General features: G+C 31.1%; 1 pseudogene; it reads right to left on the reverse strand.

Annotated features, from left to right (window-relative positions):
* Positions 1–8,147: 8,147 nt before the first annotated feature.
* LOC102620605 (subtilisin-like protease) lies at positions 8,148–10,383 on the reverse strand (annotated as a pseudogene).
* Between the last annotated feature and the right edge of the window lie 4,018 nt (positions 10,384–14,401).

Here is a 14,401-nt window from a genome sequence, read left to right on the forward strand (position 1 = left end):
AAATAACATTTAGTTTTATGTCAATTCAAGTTATTTTTATTTCTTTGTTTGATTAAGTATATGTATGACATTTTAAAATTATTTTAAACTTAAATTCAAGCATGTTTAACTAATTTTAATAAGTTAGGATGAGGCGAAACTCTTGCTAGAAGAGTATGATTTAATTAAATTTTAATTTAAATTACATGAATTAAATTATTTTCTATTTAGTTTTATCCACTCTTTACATTTTGGAATCTTGATTTGTCGTAGAAAAACAAATGAGTTTGGCACAATGAATACTTAATATCGTAATATAAAAAATGGCAAAATGATATTTTACCCCATTGTCAACAAATTGAATTTTGTCACAATAAAGTATTTAATCCATAATAAAATTAATGTAAAAATAATTATAATTTACATAATTAATTGAGTGAAATTAAAATTACGGTTTCGATATTTTTCAATAAAATCCTTTTCAACTAAATCTTCACGTGGTAAATCAACAAATCGTAAGGTTATGTCCCTTAACCCCTCAAGTTTACCTACTACTATGTTGGAGTGAATATGATCTCCACCAATACATCCGCAAACTTGCAATTCCCCACACGAATTCAGATTTATTGAAAAAAGAGTAAATAAATGAATTTCTTATTTAATTCCACTTGATTGAAGGACAACAAAAAGAGCTAATACCCCATTCAAGTAATTCGATTGAAATAAACCACCTGGGCTTAGCCCAAGTGGCTAGAGCCACTCCCTCACAAATGTGAGGGAAGTGGTTCGAGCCTCCGCAGACGCATTGCAGGGGTTTAATTTAAATGTCTTTTCTTGGAGTCCCAGAGCTTGAGTGAAGGCAGTCTTTCTCTCAGGTTAGGAGTTGACGTCCCTCGAATATTTGAAAGGGTTAAAAATCTGAGCGGTGCCATGTCAGCATTGATGTCAACATGTCTCAATATATATATATGATTGTACATATCACTTATACTCTCATGTAAGATGAGTTGTAATTTGAGCAATAGTCTCATGTCATAAAAAAAAAAAAGTAATTTGATTGAAATACCCATATCTTTTGAACAATAAATTAAAACAAATAATGATAAAAAGAAATTATTAAATCATACTTATCTATAATTCTCTAACTAACTTATTTTTTTCATAATTTTACTTAAATTAAACAACTATTTCATTTTTTTAATAATTTATTACCTTAATAATATTAAAGGTAGCAATTTAAATATTTTCTCCATTGATCAATCTCCAAACTTTGTTATAATAAGACACTCTTATATGTATTTTGAAATTAAATAATTATTTTAAATAGTGTACAATAGTAGAAGTGAGGATAAATTGTGCTGTATTGAGATATGTGAAATGATTGCAATCCATAGCTAATATGAGGACATGAGTCGAATATGCTGCATTTAATGAACGGGGAAATTGCTTTATGTAGAGATCGAGAGCATGATAACAATACTTCCATTTTAGTTAATTGTTTATGCTTTAATACTTCCTTCCTACATCATTAATATTATAACATTTTATTCAATTGTTGTATCAAAAAATCAACTAAGTGTTTTTTTTTTTTTTGGTGGGATGTAAAATTATAAGCTTGAAAAATGAACTAATAAAACAATTTGGTGGGATGTACGGCTACAGTATCTGTATTCTAGCAATTATATAATTTTACATTACATAAAATAATGAAATTAATTAAGAGGTGTTGAACGTTAATGCTCATAGGCTATGCTCTTTCGTGCAATCTCATTCATTGTTTATTTTGATTATTCAAAAGACTGTAATCACGAAGCCAGTTTTTGTACAAATTGGTTTAAAATTAGTCACGTTATAAGAAACATGAACAAAATATGTCACAGCACAAGTACGAGAATCATTCACAAATCAACAACAAAATGTTTGCATTTTTTTAATGGGTGAGGATTATTTCAACCTACTTTCAGAAAATAATTATAATAATTTCAAGTAATTTTGAAAAATATAAAATAATAAAAAAATTTAGACAATTAATCAATGAACGGAAAATTATTCTACGTACTCACTTTTTAATTAAATTTTATATTGCTGAAATGACCATGAGTGAGTTGACTTTCAAAGACAAAAGAATTGGTTAACTAATACAAATAAAATTCAATTGCTCGTACCAAAAAATAATGGCTTATCGTCTTGATTAATGGGAGAATTTCTGTAATTTTACCATGATGAAAACAAAGACTGCAAGAAAACTGAGCTCTTATTATTTCTGTAATTTTGCCATGGTGAAAACAAAGACTGCAAGAAAACTGAGCTCTTATTTTACCAACAATCTCCAATTTTTAACAGCACTAATTTTCATTTACATGTTGCCCTAGATTGGGAAATTGCCGAGAAAATTCTTTTATTTTTTAAACAAAGAATGAATGTTCGTTTCAATTGACTGCGTTTTAAAAGATCGTCCAGATCATAAAAAATTCAAGTCTAGCAAAAAAAAATAAAATTTGAAGAAGTATATACGTAATTTCGGTGGGTTTTCGACAGAAACAAATATGATTCAAAGATGCAAGATTGAAGGAACTTTTTGTATTATTGGAGGAGCAGAAAGTGAAATTTTAAATTTTAAATTTAGAAAATAGGTGTAGATGATTTTTTTTTTGGTTCAAGTAACCCCCACCTTTAATCAGTTAAATCTTTTTGGATCTATGTATATAGGTTTTTAGACCATTTTTTACTATTAAGATTTCTTTAAGATAAATTTTATGGGTAAAACTATTTGAACCTACCAAATTCCTCTCTAAACTCATTTTAAAAAAATAAGTTTGTTATTAAAAGTTTAAAATTTGAAGATCTCAAAACTATCATTCTCTAATCTCTTTCTTTCTCCACCTTACGATTTTATATTCTCTCTTTGCTCTCATATTCTGTAAACTAAACACTCAATTTTATTCTACTTTTAATTTTTTTTTTGACTTTTTTTAGTAGATCATGATCTTTATCTCATTCTTATATAAGATTTTTTTTTCATATTCATAAACTTTTGTGTTTGGTGAAAATTAATTTCTTGACATTTATTAACTTTCATGGATAATAAAAAAAATTATTGATATTCAATTTTAAATAGTAGGTTTTGTTCTTCTTAATTTGTGAGATCAATTATTTGTAATTCAAAGAACATACCTAAATGAATTAATGAAAATTTACGAAATTGAGATGAGAAAGAGAATAAAGGGTTAAGTAAGTAGTTTTTTTAAAAAATTTAGATAATCAAAATTTTATTAGAAAAAAGGATCTAGAGAGGAAATTAGTGGATTCAAATAATCCTACCCAAATTTTATTTTTCATTACATACAATGACCAAACTACCCCCAAAAAATGAGCTTTTGTATGTAATAATCTAGGTATTTAATTTTATTTTGATTAAGTCTCCAAACTTCCTCTTCATTTGATTTTTTTTTTTAAATAGTGTGAACTTACTGTAATTATTTTTTGAAAGTGGGATGAGCTTAAAAAAATTGTAGGGGTAAGTATCTTCACCTTTTATAATAGAAACAATGTGAATTATATGACAAGTGGGGTACACATATAACTGTTAAGCAACGTCATTTTAGGAACAGACAGTGATATTTCTACTGTATAATTTTTAAAAACTCAATCTACTTTTAGAAAATTAATACAATAAGTTCAAATTACTTTTTTTTTAAATCAAATAAAGAATTAATTTAGAGAATTAATCGATTAAATCCATCTTCATTATTATTTTTTTTGTGATTACATTTATTTATTATATTTGACTACTAAGGTTATTTGAAGTAATTTTAATATGATTATTTTACTCTCATAAGATAAAAGTACCAAAATACCCTGAATGATGCATAAGTACAACTAAATAAAAGAATATATTTATGACATGTTGGTAGGGATGGCAATGGGGAGGGGAGGGGAGGGGACCAATCTCCCCATACCCATCCCCGATATTTTACATATGTCCCCGTCCCCTCCCCGTCCCCGTCAGAATTGCTTGAGAGAATCCCCATCCCCTCCCCGAATAATAACAGGGGATCCCCGAGGGTCCCCGGTCCCCGAATAACTAATAGTCTAATACATTTTTTTTTATTTTCGATTTTAAATTAATCATATTAAAATAAACTCATACCGCTATTGTAAGCTCGTAACCAACTTTGACAGCACATTAAGGCCTCCAATGTGCTTGGATGAAGTCTGTTATGGTATGGGCTCACAACTCTACCACTAGTGTTAAAAGCTGATTCATAAGCAACTGTTGTAATTGGAATTGCCAAAATATCTCTAGCAATTCGAGCTAATGTAGGATACCTATTAGCATTTGTCTTCCACCAACTCAAAATATTAAAATCTTCCATCCGAGGTATAACTTTCTCATCCAAATATGAATCTAATTCATCTGCAACAACTGCACAATCTCCATTGTTTACATAATCATCAAAACCTATCATCCATTTGGTTGCTTTCTTATAAGAATCCCCTGTAGATCTAGTAGAAGAACTACTACCAGTATAATCAAAGCAATAAACAGTTGGTGAAAACTTCAATTAATACTCTTCAACTAATTCCCGGCAAAAGGTGACCACTTTCCCAACATACAACTATTTTGATATTTATTATTTTTAACAATATTTATAATTTTGTTATTTATTTATTAGTAATTTTAAAAATAAAAATAAAATTAAAAATTAAAATGGGGAAATGGGTAGGGGATGGGGATTCCACCTCATCCCCGTCCCCTCCCCGAATAAAAAATTGGGTAAAAAATTTTCCCCGTCCCCTCCCCGAAAAAAAAATTGGGTATAAAATTATCCCCGTACCCTCCCCGAATGGGGAAAATCCCCGAGGGTACCCGTCCCCGTGGGGATTTTTGCCATCCCTACATGTTGGGTACTGAAAATTATTAAATTTTATTTAAAACATATTAGATTATACAAATATAAAACTAAATGCCCAAACTATTATTTTTAAGAGATATTATCATTTTCCCACCAAAGGTATTCTGACACATCATGTCAGTACCATGGTTTGGTAAAACTATCAATTTACCACCAAACGTTTAAACTGTTAGCATTTTCCCACCATTCCATTAAAACTCAGTTAATATGTAACAGAAAATTCATAAAAAGTCAATTTTACCCCTGGAGCGTAAAAGACTATGTAATTAACCTTTTATGAATTTTTTAATTAAATCATCATTTGTTGTTCTTCCTTCTTAAAGGACAAAAATTACCCTTTATAAATTTTGTAAAATTGACCGTGTGGTGCTAGGTACTTCATAAATTGATTTAATTTATTTAATTTTTAAAGGACAAATTTATTTATTAAATTGACGAGCTAAAGACAATTTATTCTACTACTAAAACTCAATTTATGAAAGGGCAAAAAAAAAAAAAAAAAGAATGTGCAAAAGAAGCAATTTAATCTTTGATATGATGATAATAATTTTACACAAAAAATTAAATAAATAAATTTGCCCTTTAAAAATTAAATCAATTAAATCATTTTATGAATTACCTAATACCACAAGGTCAATTTTACAAAATTCATAAATGGTAATTTTTGTCCTTTAAGAAGGAAGAATAATAAATGATGATTTAATTATAAAATTCATAAAATGTTAATTACATGGTCTTTTATGCTCCAGGGGTAAAATTAACCTTTTAGGAATTTTCCGTTACATATTAACTGAGTTTTAACGGAATGATGAGAAAATGCTAATAGTTTAAATGTTTTGTGGTAAATTGATAGTTTTACCAAACCATGGTACTGACATGATGTGTCAGAATACCTTTGGTGGGAAAATGATAATATCCCTATTTTTAATAATAGTTTATGTTTCGTGGGGCAATTTGTTTATTTTATATTATATAAAATAGTCAAATTAAACTTATTTTAAAAGAGCCTTAAATATTCAAAGATTATTAAAAGACTTAAGTAAAAAAAAATTTATAAGAATGATTCAATTAATTAATTATTCAGACTTATTGTTACTTCGTAGTTATGTAAAATAATGTAAACCTATTATAACTATCTTATGGAGGTGAGGTGGAAATATCCACATCTTTCAACAATGGGTGATTTTCACTGATCTATCTCCAACACACACATATCTACAACCCACACATTGATGGACTTTAAGTCCAAATTAACACTGACCCCCCAAACCAAGTGTTTAATTTTTTTTTATTGTTACCATCAAAAAAATTTTATAACTTAATAAAATTTAATCAAAATTCTTGAAATTGGCTTGAATATATGGCTAAATCATACATACATGTGCTTTCAAATGGCGTTTAGTTTGAAGTAAATTATGAAAAAATCAATTAATTTTTCATTAAATATAATTTCTTTCAGGTAACTTCAAACTTGATGCAAGTTTAAAAAATTTACTTCAATATTTGATGAAATATAAGTGCTTTTAAATGAATTTAAGTCTAAAGAAAATTTAGAAAATTAATTTTTTTTAAATAGAGGTATGTCAAATGGCTTTGAATTTGAAATAAATTTAGAAATTTATATCAATATTTGATTAATGGAAGTGTTATCAAATCGTTTTTGTCTCGACTTTTTTCTTGTAATTTTTTTGGTCTATCATCATCTCATTGAAGACATCAAACAATTAAAATTTAATTTAATGCAAATATGAAACACAAAAGAGTACATTCTTCAATAATATATGACTTGCGCCATTAAGCAAAAACTTTCTTTTTGATTCTATTCATATTTCCTCATATTTAATTTTGCATATTGCAAAATAATCACTCACACAAACAAACATTATTTTTATCCATTATAGATACAAAACTTTGATCTTTATTTTTTATTTCTTTAATAATTGACCACTAAAGGGTATCAATGTATTTTCCACAATAGTTATCGCACCTAACGATCAAATTCTTGAAGAAAAAAAAAGTACTAAACATCTCTTGGAAATAGGGATGGCAATGGGGAGGGGAGGGGAGGAGACCGATCTCCCCGTACCCATCCCCGATATTTTGCGTATGTCCCCATCCCCTCTCCGTCTCCGTTAGAATTACTTGAGAGAATCTTCATCCCCTCCCCGAATAATAACAAGGGATCCCCGAGGGTCCCCGATCCCCGAATAACTAATATATTTTTTTTGATTTTGAGTTAATCATATTAAAATAAAAAATTCAAATAAAAATAAAGTTCGAAATATATCTTACATTAATATTTATTACAAAAGTCACATACATTAAATTAGTAAGTAACGCAACATGCAAGGGATACAAACTTATTTTACAAACTATCATGAACAAATTAATAGTCTAATACAAAATTGTTACAAATAAAATCGAATTTAGATTCAAAATTAACTTTTTCAATGGTGGCGTGGGCACTTTATAAATGTGGACTATTCCCTTTACAACACAATAGTTAAATCGGAGCAAATTAAAAGTAAATATTAGATTAGATTAGATTAGATATTAAAATTGTGATTCGTTGTGGGCAATTATAACATCTAAAATTAAATAAAAAATATTTAAAGAATATCAAAATTAAAAAAAATGTTTGGCTAATAGAATCTACTCGGTCTTTTTAATGTCCTAAATAAAAATTTAGAACTTTAATTAGCTAATTAGGCCTAAAAGTTTAATAATATAAATATTTTGATATTTTTTATTTTTACCAATATTTATAATTTTATAATTTAAATTTTATAATTTATTTACTAGTAATTTTAAAAAATTAAAATTAAAATGGGGAAATGGGTAGGGGATGGGGATTCCACCTCATCCCCGTCCCCTCCCCGAATAAGAAATTGGGTAAAAAAATTTCCCCGTCCCCTCCCCGAATAAGAAATTGGGTATGAAATTATCCCCATACCCTCCCCGAATGGGGAAAATCCCCGAGGGTACCCGTCCTCGTGGGGATTTTTGCCATCCCTACCTGAAAAACAATAGGTCAATAATTTTATAATTTATGAAAGAATTTTCACAATATCTTTGATTATTTGATAAACAATTTTGCTTGTCATATCAATAAAAAAATAAACTATGAAATAATAATGAGGTTAATGCTCCACAATCACGTCTCCCAAAGCTAATTTGCCTTATTATTTAAAGTGTTTTACATATGTGATTTCATAACAAATCACCTATATATGCTGTTATTCTCTGTATTCGTCATATGAAGCTGATAGCAATAGGACTCTTCCCAGTGTACTGACCAAAAATCCAGCTCAAATTTGCTTGGGCTGAAGATGCACCAGTATTCTTTGTTCTAGTGAATGTCACAGAATAGGCCACCTTTTGATTTTTCTCCGTAAAAGATATCTTATTCGGTTGTACGGTAATCTCAACTCCTTCAGGGGCAACAATTTGACTGGTGTACGATGAATTAGCGGGTCCAACGTTTGTTATTGTTCTATTATATGTCTGAGGACCAGACTCCAATCTGATAGAAAAAGAAGGATAATTTAGCTCTGCTTCAGCTATGCTCGGCACTTTTGAGCATTGCACATCACCACCCACAATGCCTTGTACCTGTTGGTCCGTGTAATTTAAACCACATAAATAAGGAATGTAATCATCGGGCTGGATATTATAAATAAGTCCAGGATCATTTGCTTTTGAGGGGTTAACGTGGCCTGCACCAACTGCAAACAGATCAGCAGGAAGATGATTGCGATCAAGAATTGGCTTGCCTTCAAGGTTTACCGTATCAACAGTAGTCATGAATTCAGATTTGATTGCGGCAGGTGACCAATCAGGATGAGCGCTTTTGAGCAAAGCTGCAATACCACTAAGATGCGGGCAGGACATTGATGTGCCTGAAATTATGTCAAATGTGTACTCTGTATTTGTTACGGGCTCTACAGCTGTTAGCCAGGCAGCTATAATGTTTACTCCAGGTCCAATAATGTCTGGCTTCAAGATTCCAGGGCTTACTGTGCTTGGTCCTCTTGAGGAGAAAGCGGCAACCTCAGGAGCAGTTTTTCTGCCAATCACAGTTCCTTTCACCACCAATGCAGCAGTCGGTGACGATGTTGAATTTATGTAGGCTTTTATGCTCTCCCCCACTGTATAACTCACACGCACGTGTGGAAGTACAGTGCTTCCAGCTACAATACTGTCCCCAATAAGTTTGTTATTCATTAGAATCATGGCAGCGCCACTAGCATCCAAGACATCCTGAGGATCGACACTTAATTGACATAATACTACTTTGCCTTTGACATCAATACTTTTCAGAGTTTCTGGTGGGCAATTTGTTGTTGCCGAAGCATTCTTCGTGACAGGATAAACAAGAGGCAATTGCTCAGAAGGGATATCTGTCCATTGCAAAAGTGATTCACCGTCATAGGTTTCTTGGTTTCCGAGCTGTACCGATGTAACTATACTTCTGTCAGTAGTGCTTGCTCCCACAGTAAGCATCCACGGGGCGTCATTAACTACAGAAAAAAGGTTTTGGGCCCCAATTTCCTGCCGAAATACTTACGAAAATGCCTTTTTTAACAGCTTTGAAAGTTGCGATCGCAATTGCGTTAGCATGGAATTCTTTATGTTGATCTGGACCAAGACCAATCGAAAGAGAAAGCACATCAACACCGTCTTCAATAGCAGCGTCAAGTGCTGCATTCACTGAACTCTCAGGACAATTATCAGCGTAGTCATCACAAGTTTTGTACATTGCGAAGTGAGCTAAAGGCGCCATGCCTACTGCGGTGCCGTTTGCCTCACCAAGTCTATTTGCACCATTTACGAAAGTCCCAGCTGCCGTGCTTGACGTATGGGTTCCATGCCCTCCGTCATCAATAGGTGGCAAACTTAGGTTATAAAAATTTCTTGCCCCAATTATCTTATTGTTACAACCCGCCCCTCCTGCAAATTCACATTTCCCTCTCCACTTTGCTGGTGGTGGAGGCATGTCTTTATCGCTAAATGAAGGATGAGTAGGCGTTATTCCCGAATCTAAAACTCCAATAATGACCCCTTTTCCGAGATTTGAATCCTTCCAAAATCCTGAATTCTGATGCAAACCCAAGAAGTTGGGAGTGTGGGTTGTATGCAGCTGCAATGTATTTTCAACATGGGCTGATATGAACCCATTCTTTGTTTCCATGGCCTTCACTTCCTCTGCTGTGAGCCTCGCGGCGAAACCTGAAATCACATGCCTATAGCAATGCACCATTCGTGATTGAGGATCATCATCGATGGAGTTTGATGAGATGGTAGCCGGCAAGAACGAATGGTACCAGCTTTCTAAATCTATTTCCTTCAAAAAATTGCCATGCCTTGGCTTTTGCACGTAAACCATGTACGTTTGTAAGTCATCTATATCACTTTCGACATTGCTAATCCCGGCAATTGCTGGGGAGAGACTGATAATATAAATGAGACTAATTAGAATGGAAGCCATGTTTAACATTTTACCACTCCTGATCTCAATGAACCAAGAGTCGAAAAATGTTAATAATGTTTGACGAGTTGATGCATCAATCCCATGCACATACACATATATATAGCGCAATACAGAAAGCGGTAAGTACGAAGAATTAACAAGAAGCTAGTTACGGTCGTAAATGGAGATATAATAGGTGGAACTAGTTCATAACGATTAACAATATATATATATATATATATATATATGATCTTATGGTAAACTAAATTTGGAGAGACTAAGGTTCGCCAACAGCTTATTTGTTAACCAATTGATAAAGAAAATATCTTATGTTGGGTTTCTGGCATATTTTTCTTTTAATAATTAATAACTCATACAGTCGTTGAAACTATCATAACCTTAGAAAAACCACTTGTTACCACTAAAACTAGACCTTACCTTTAATTGGTTATAAACGTACCGAGTTAATTAGTTCATTAAGACCACGTGTTTCCAAGCATGCGTGCATCTATATTATTTATCATCACAAAAAATTGAAAATCAAAGTTGTTAATCAGTTCCGGCAAAAGCAGTCGTTTCGTTTATGAATTTAATTTCATCAGAAGAAGTCGCGGCAATTAGATTTTGGGTAATTTTCATTTAATTCCTGTTTGTTTACTTGAAAATCAAACAATTAAATAAACATTTTGCATTCGAATATAAGTCAAGTCCGTAGTGTAAGGGTATTGATTATTCAAAACCATAATGGATGAATAATGAACTTTTATTTAGAGTTAATAACAGACAAGGGTCCAACTACAGTGCCCAAGATATTATACCCCCCGGCCCCGGCCACTAAACAAATCTATACTTTGAAATTGGAAGGTAAAAAAAATTCAGTAATATATAATTGTCGTTTTATCTCATATTTCCTCTATACCTATGTGTAGAGTGGGTGGTCTTTTTTTGCATAAAATTTTTTTCCTTCAATTTACTCGTTTAATTCATCTTTGTTGACTTCAATTTCAGTATTATTTTTGTTTTACATGGTTATTTATTGTGAATGCATGTGGATCTAAAAGTGATCAAGATCAAAAGCAAGTTTCAATAGCGCTCAAGCCATTTTCCATTGATTTTCTCATTTTTGATTGGGCAATTCAATATATTTATATGACTGGTTATTCTTAAAATTAATTTTGTTTCTTCCTGATAGATACGTCCTTGTTTCAATTTACAAAATCAAGAGCGAAGGTCTTAGTGACTTTGCAATCAATTCCATAAACCAGAAAAAGTTGAGAAGAACATAGGCCATCGGGCTTTCTCTAATCAGTCGCAAATAATGTTCATGAACATTGATTTGAATTTTCATGGGTGCAACGTTTATTCAAAGTAGAAGCTAATTACTTTTTTAAGATATATTAGATTTTGATGTTGAATAGGGGAGAAGATAAGATGATAGTTTATCTTAAGTTATAGTTGTACTAAATAATAAATTATATCAAGTTTTTTAGTAATATAAATTTTTAATAAAATATAAGTGTTTAAAGTAAAATTTAGAGTGTAAATAACTTCATCCGGAAGAAAAAGAAAAAGAAATAATATGTATTTGGGTGTGGCTGACGATGTGGTTGTTGACAGTGCAAGAGTGTCAAACATGCATCAGAGACATTCACATGGTTGGCATCGACAAAATCATCGGATCAAAGAAATGATTGCACACAAGAAAGGTTTGCATCAAGAACGCCCACGGCCTAGATGGTCTCCCATACCGTCAAATCTTTTTGCAACCAAAGGCTTATGCTCGATTTGATTTCCACTTTACAGCCAATTTTGAAGCCAATTATAACACATTAAGCTTCGGTTCTCCTTCGTCTATTCTATTGACGGTCGTTAGTAAGGTATGGGTTTTGTTTCTTCCGGTGATTAATCTCTTATTACTTTAGGAAATAGGCTCGTGGGCTTAGATGGTGTTCCTGAAATCTTTAAAACGTTTTCTTAGAATCTTTGAAATCTGTTTTGAGTGGAAATTGTCGAGACCGTAATACTGTTGCTTCAAATGGAATTCTGAAATTGAATTGAGACAATGTTATGTTTTTTCAAGCTATGATGATTAGGCTGTTAGAATGGAAACTTGTCGAATAGAATCAAAATTATGGCTTTTCAAGAACAAAACATATACCTTTTTAGGCAATGGTAACAACCGTGAATTGATATGCTAATTTTGGCAATAAACTCCATGTTAAGACTAGACGAAGGAGAACCCATCCATCTTAAAGCCAATCAAAGTGAAACAATATATGTTCGAGAAAATATAATTTTCATAAAATAACAACGCCACCCACTCTACACATCATTACTGATATTCACACAAAACCTAGTACAAAACTAAGCACAAAGAGGGCCTATCTGCTAGATTTGATAAAACTTCGTAAGAAATTGTAAAAAGTCTGTTGAGCTCAAGTACATATGCTTCTAAACTTCTCCTACTAACCCCTTAACTACTTGAATTTGGATTTCGGTTATTGGGATTCCTCTATATATTATTTTATGTTTATTTTTAAGATATTCTAACTAACTTAGGTCTACTAAGTTGTAAATAACAAAATGTAAATGATGCTAAAATTTACTATTTATTATATTATTGATTATAACTTCTTCTAAATTAATCATTGAGGATTGTTATTTTCTATACTATTTCTTATATTATATCCTTCATTAAATACTAATTTTAATCTTCTATCAGCAATAATTCTTAATTTAATATTAGAATCTATATGACTCCCTATTATTGCTAGTCTTCCTAAATTATCTACCTTTTTAATGTAGTCACTAAATGCTTCAATAGAATAATGCTGTAAAGTAAAACAAATATAATTATCTAATGGCATGCAAACTAAATTTCCGATTAAAAAATCTTATAAATAGTTGTTCTTCTCTATCAGGTACTCTCGACTTTTGTAAGATTGATTGGGTAAAACTTTTTTGTCACAAATGCTAACCAAAATCACATCATTTTTGAAAATTTCTTAAAATTGTTTTTCAAGAGTTCAGAGTGTTAAATCAAACTTTTCAATAAAACCTAAGATTTTTCAAGAAAAAAAAAACTACTTCCTTTTAGGCGCATGGAAATCTAGCACAAAGCCTCCCTTTTTTTTTTTCCTTTTCCTAAGATGTTTATCCTTCAAGTAAAATGGTACTTTAGGAGTAAAAGTGGGCATTCAGAGGTTCTCTTTTCAAGGTTTCAAAATTTCTAGAAACATAAGTTTTTTTATAGAGTTTGATTTTATTCTTTACAGGTAGAAAATTTCATTATCAGGCAAATAAAAAGATACTTGATTCATATTGAAAGCTTTATAGCAGAAAACTTGTTCGTTCATAAGCACATAAAGGCTTACAAAATACTAGGTTTCTCTATTAGAGAAGAACTAAATGACTTAACTATAATACATTATGTTGAATAAATTGACTTACTTATAATGACTTCTAGAAATAGTGGAAAATTGAACAAGAGCCCTAAAGGTTTTACAGATTAAGTATTGTTACAAGATGATTTTTTCTAATCTTCTGTTCTGATGAGTATTTTCTGATAATATAAGCAAAAGAAAACTCTCCTTATTGTAGATTTCTTTAAAGTCTTCTGCTGTTTTCTATCTTCTGTTTTCTATGTGTATGGACCAAATTGTGAGGAGTATGGCGTCTACTAAGTAAATTTATATTCATGTAGAAAAAATGAGTGTCAGCAGAGTAGTGAGTGCCGGCAAAATAGACACCACAACTTTTCTTTTTTGAAGCTGTACTTTAGAAAAATAGTGAGTGAAGGGTGACTAATTGAAGAATGGGCCAATGCTATGTCACAATTCCAGCAAATATTCAATAAACTCAAATAAATAATAATAAAATTAATATCAATAATTAAAATATAAAGAGTGAAGGGAAAGAGTATCAAACATAGGATTTTTATGTGGTTCGGCAAACTCCACCTATGTGCAGGCTTCTAAACTTATGTGCAATCAATTTACTTATTTTATCTTTCATCTATTAGTCTTATGTGTAATTT

Source organism: Citrus sinensis, chromosome 2 (assembly GCF_022201045.2).
Source record: "Citrus sinensis cultivar Valencia sweet orange chromosome 2, DVS_A1.0, whole genome shotgun sequence".
NCBI lineage: Eukaryota > Viridiplantae > Streptophyta > Magnoliopsida > Sapindales > Rutaceae > Citrus > Citrus sinensis.